This window comes from Nerophis lumbriciformis, linkage group LG37 (genome assembly GCF_033978685.3).
Source record: "Nerophis lumbriciformis linkage group LG37, RoL_Nlum_v2.1, whole genome shotgun sequence".
Taxonomy (NCBI): domain Eukaryota; kingdom Metazoa; phylum Chordata; class Actinopteri; order Syngnathiformes; family Syngnathidae; genus Nerophis; species Nerophis lumbriciformis.
The window spans coordinates 24,430,001-24,435,740 of NC_084584.2; the positions used below are offsets into that span (position 1 = coordinate 24,430,001).

The 5,740-nt window shown below is 36.8% G+C and overlaps 1 protein-coding gene across 1 annotated transcript in view; it reads right to left on the minus strand.

Moving 5' to 3' along the window:
* Positions 1 to 2,734, minus strand: part of LOC133577304 (CMP-N-acetylneuraminate-beta-galactosamide-alpha-2,3-sialyltransferase 1-like) — a 224,479-nt gene extending 221,745 nt beyond the window's left edge. Inside the window, exon 1 of the mRNA XM_061931006.2 lies at positions 2,527 to 2,734. The gene's annotated coding sequence lies outside the window, so the exon portion shown is untranslated. The remainder of the gene's footprint in view (positions 1 to 2,526) is intronic.
* Positions 2,735 to 5,740: the final 3,006 nt, after the last annotated feature.

Genomic DNA, 5,740 nt, shown 5'->3' on the forward strand with positions numbered 1-5,740 from the left:
GCAGATTCCAACCATTGAAATACTTTGTATAGTTCAAGACTTGCGGTCATTAGAAAACATGACTGCACATCATAATAGCAGCTAGTTTCCATCTTAAAGATCTAAAAAAATTATTTGGGAATGTCCGGCGGGCCAGATTGAAAAGCTTAACGGGCCGCATGTGGCCCCCGGGCCTTAATTTGCCCAGGTCTGTAGTAGATGCACTAATTATAACAATTATAGTATTGATACAAATAATTGTTGTATAATTATTACTGTTATTATTTATTGGTATGATTATCTCTATCCACTTATGATAATCCTACATGAAAAGAGAAATTTCACATATTTTATAATCATATTTATATCAATAATGTTATAATGTCATATTGTATTTTTGTTTCTTGGACACGTTGACCGCAAAAAAATGTTGTACTTTTTATTGATAAATAAAGCATCTTGTGTAGAGATGTCCGATAATATCGGCCTGCCGATATAATCGGCCGATAAATGCGTTAAAATGTAATATCGGAAATTATCGATATCGTTTTTTTGTTTGTTTTTTAATCTTTTCTTTTTTTTTATTAAATCAACATAAAAAACACAAGATACACTTACAATTAGTGCACCAACCCAAAAAACCTCCCTCTCCCATTTACACTCATTCACACAAAAAGGTTGTTTCTTTCTGTTATTAATATTCTGGTTCCTACATTATATATCAATATATATCAATACAGTCTGCAAGGGATACAGTCCGTAAGCACACATGATTGTGCGTGCTGCTGGTCCACTAATAGTACTAACCTTTAACAGTTAATTTTACTCATTTTCATTCATTACTAGTTTCTATGTAACTGTTTTTATATTGTTTTACTTTCTTTTTTATTCAAGAAAATGTTTTGGGTTTTTTTGGTTTTTTTTTAAAGTACCTTATCTTCACCATACCTGGTTGTCCAAATTAGGCATAATAATGTGTTAATTCCACGACTGCATATATCGGTTGATATCTGTATCGGTAATTAAAGAGTTGGACAATATCGGATATCGGCAAAAAGCCATTATCGGACATCCCTAATCTTAAATCTTGTTTAATTAATAAAACTCACATTCTGGCTACTTTATATTAAATTTGTTGGCACTATTTTGTAAAGCAAACAAACCAAAAAAAAAACAGAATAAAAAAATAAAAACGCCAAATATTTAAGGGAGGTTCAAGGATATTTAATGGAGCCTTTAGCCCCCCAACCCCAAAAGGCCGAATAATTCCATTGTCAGAACGCTTAAAAAGGAAAAACATTATTGATGAAACAAAAACATAAATAAATATAAATATTGTGGACTTTCTGATAGTGGAGTCCGTCATTTGGCACGTGTGGAACAAAGATGGATGCATGGGAGTGTACACATGCAATAAGGAATTGGTTTACAAACCCATCATCTCAATATGTTAATCCCATCCTAAAAAAAAAAATCAAAAACCTTAAGATCTTTACCAACCAAATTAAGTCAACAATACTGTGTGTGTATGTGGGGCGGTAACATTAGGTTTATCGTGGGGTTGGGGCCCTTCAGGAGTCTAATCATAACAACAACAATTAGGGATTAAAATGTAAATCGGAAATTATCGGTATCGGTTTTTTTATTATCGGTATCTTTTATTTTTATTTTATTTTTATTTTTTTAATTAAATCAACATAAAAAACACAAGATACACTTACAATTAGTGCACCAACCCAAAAAACCTCCCTCCCCCATTTACACTCATTCACACAAAAGGGTTGCTTCTTTCTGTTATTAATATTCTGGTTCCTACATTATATATCAATATATATGTCTCTCGGCTGGCCTGGGAACGCCTCGGGATCCCCCGGGAGGAGCTGGACGAAGCGGCTGGGGAGAGGGAAGTCTGGGCTTCCCTGCTTAGGCTGCTGCCCCCACGACTCAACCTCGGATAAGCGGAAGATACAGTCCGTAAGCACACATGATTGTGCGTGCTGCTGGTCCACTAATAGTACTAACCTTTAACAGTTAATTTTACTAATTTTCATTAATTACTAGTTTCTATGTAACTGTTTTTATATTATTTTATTTTATATTCAAGAAAATGTTTTTAATTTATTTATCTTATTTTATTAATTTTTAAAAAAAAGTACCTTATCTTCACCATACCTGGTTGTCCAAATTAGGCATAATAATGTGTTAATTCCACGACTGTATATATCGGTTGATATCGGTATAGGTAATTAAAGAGTTGGACAATATCGGAATATCGGATATCGGCAAAAAGCCATTATCGGACATCCCTAACAATAATACATAAGAAATATTCAAGATCAAATAGAGGCCGGGCCACACCAAGCTTAGGGGCGGATTCAACTATACAAATAAATTACAATTTTCAATTTCGGACTGGTTTAAGATGAAATAATAAACAATACATAAAAATTAATAAATGAACAAATATACATTTAAAATAAATGCGAAACACATTTTTACTTTCTTCTAGTCAGAAAAGATTTCGGTATAACAAATGTAATATTTTACCTTGATGTTGTGACTTCCCCGCCCTTTTTTGGTCGCTGGAGGGATAACAACGCGTCTTCATCTCTTGAATGACACGCTTTTGACTCTGGAGTTCATTTGAACGTTTTTCCAAAACAGGATGACAAAAAAAAAATGAATATGGTGACAGACGGAAAACATGATGGCCAAAAAACAGCAGTAAACAAAGAGTGTGGCACCCCCAAACATATCCTCTCCTCTATCCTCGAACACAGGTGTATGTGCTCTCCCTAAATACCTAATTATGCACACACCCACCTGTGCCCATGTGACCTACAACTCCTCACACTGCTACTCAAACTCCTAATTCTGTCTCCAACACTTGGTATGTTTCAACTGCCAATAACCGGAACCTGGAAATCGGTAAGATGTTGTTAATAAATGCTAATTCTTTAAAAAAAAAAACGAAGAAATGTCCAGTTGTTATTACAGATGGCCGATGATATCGAAAGTCCGATATTACCGGCCGATAAATGCTTTAAAATGTAATATCGGAAATTATCGGTATCGGTTTCAAAAAGTAAACTTTATGACTTTTTAAAAGGTCGTAGGGAGAAGTACAGAGCGCCAATAAACCTTCAAAGGCACTTCCTTTGCGTGCCAGCCCAGTCACATAATATCTACGGCTTTTCACACACACAAGTGAATGCAAACCATACTTGGTCAACAGCCATACAGGTCACACTGAGGGTGGCCGTATAAACAACTTTAACACTGTTACAAATATGCGCCACACTGTGAACCCACACCAAACAAGAATGACAAACACATTTCGGGAGAACATCCGCACCGTAACACAACATAAACACAACAGAACAAATACCCAGAACCCCTTGCAGCGCTTACTCTTCCGGGATGCTAAATATACACCTTCGCTACCCCCTATCCCCTCAACCTCCTCATGCTCTCTCAGGGAGAGCATGTCCCAAATTCCAAACTGCTGTTTTGAGGCATGTTAAAAAAAAAAAATACACTTTGTGACTTCAATAATAAATATGGCAGTGCCATGTTGGCATTTTTTTTTCCATAACTTGAGTTGATTTATTTGGGAAAACCTTGTTACATTGTTTAATGCATCCAGCGGGGCATCACAACAAAATTAGGCATAATAATGTGTTCATTCCACAACTGTGTTTATCGGTATCGGTTGATATCGTAATCGGTAATTAAGAGTTGGACAATATCGGAATATCGGATATCGGCAAAAAAGCCATTATCGGACATCTCTAGTTGTTATCTTGTTTTCTTACACTTCTGTGTCTCATTAGGAAATATTATATAGATGTCTTGAAATACAGTTGCAATCCTAAAATATTAAATTATGTTGCCTTACCAAGGTAGTAGTCTTTGCCATTAAGTTGAATGTACCAGTTTTGTCTTTTGTTGAGCCCTAAAACGTGTTTATACTGTAAGGGGCCTGATCTACTGAAGCTGTGCGTGTATCAGAACACATGCAAACTTGAAACCTGATCTTCTAAGCTTGTGCGCAGAGGTTTGCGTCTCCTAAGTGAGCAAAATAGACCATTTTTAATATAAAGTAGTGTAAAGTTCTTACTTATATCTGTCAGTAAACTCGCCATGAAAGCGCTAAAACATACCGGTATAGTGAGTTTACATTATTCACCCAAGGAACTTTAGTTATTAGAGTTCCGGTCGGACGGTTTTTCATGGGACACATTTCCCGTGTTGTTGTTTCCAGATGAGGAGATGCTGCACACTAAACTTTATTTATTTTGGCCCGCGACACATTCTACAGGCAAAGTGTCTATATTAGCTATAATAACCAAAATGACCTTAAAAGTCTTATATAGGTGTTATAATGAAGACAACACATTATGTAAGTGTCTATATTAGCCTACTATCAAAATGACTATGTGTCGCAGGCTGAAGCAAATCTTCGTTGACAGAAATGTTGAAATGTAATATTTATTCTACACATTTTTACAACATTAGAAACCATTAGCAAATCAGAGGCTACTCAGAAGGTGAGATAACTCCTGGAAATGACTGGCTTTTAATGGCCAAAGGTATAGATGTGTGTGTCCAAGTTAAGGCTGTCTTCTTCTAATAGATGTATTACAATCTTTGGCAAGCTAGGTAATGTTTGCTGTGGTCTGGAACAAAATGGCACACCAACGACTATCTGAAATGCAGCCAAAATTCCATACAGATAATATGTCATGAGACATTAAAAACTAAATTATATACAAAGAGGATAAAAGTAAAGGATATTAAATGAGCTCAAATATACCTACAAACGAGGCATAATGATGCAACATGTACATACAGCTAGCCTAAATAGCATGTTAGCATTAATAATAATAATAATAATAACTGGGATTTATATAGCGCTTTTCTAAGTACCCAAAGTCGCTTTACATGTAGAACCCATCAATCATTCACACCTGGTGGTGGGAAGCTACTTTCATAGCCACAGCTGCCCTGGGGTAGACTGACGGAAGCGTGGCTGCAATTTGCGCCAACGGGCCCTCCGACCACCACCTATCATTCATCATTCAATTCACCGGGGTGAGTGGCACCGGGGGCAAAGGGTGAAGTGTCCTGCCCAAGGACACAACGGCAGCGATTTTTGGATGGTACGAGGCGGGGAGCGAACCTGCAACCCTCAGGTTTCTGGCACGGTTGCTCTACCCACTACGCCATGCCGCCCCATTGATTAGCTTGTGCATTCACGCACAGTATAAAACGTTTGGTGGACAAAATGAGACAAAGGAGTGGAACATTTTACATGTTAACAAATTGTTGCGTCACAGTCCACACTATGGTGAGTTCAAGAACCTCCGAAATTAGTAGGACCAAACAATGTTCCATTTTCAATCCTTTTTTTAAAAATGCTCCAGGGAGCCACTAGGGCGGCACTAAAGAGCCGCGGATTGCTGATCCCCGGTTCATTCCAACATTTCAATGCTATCCACCTTCTTGTGCTGTTTCCTGTTGGATTGTGGACATTTATGTTCAGTTCAGTTCAGTTTCAGTTTATTTGGAACATGCGTACAATACAATGTAATGCATCACATATTTTTCTAGTTGTTTCATTACAGCACGTCCGAAAAGAAGTAGGAAGAAGCAGAGCTTATTTAATCCAACCCCTTTTCATACCATAGCAATTTAATCCCATTTCCTTGTTCTCTGTAACAAAACAGTGAATGAATAAACAATAAATAAATAATATACC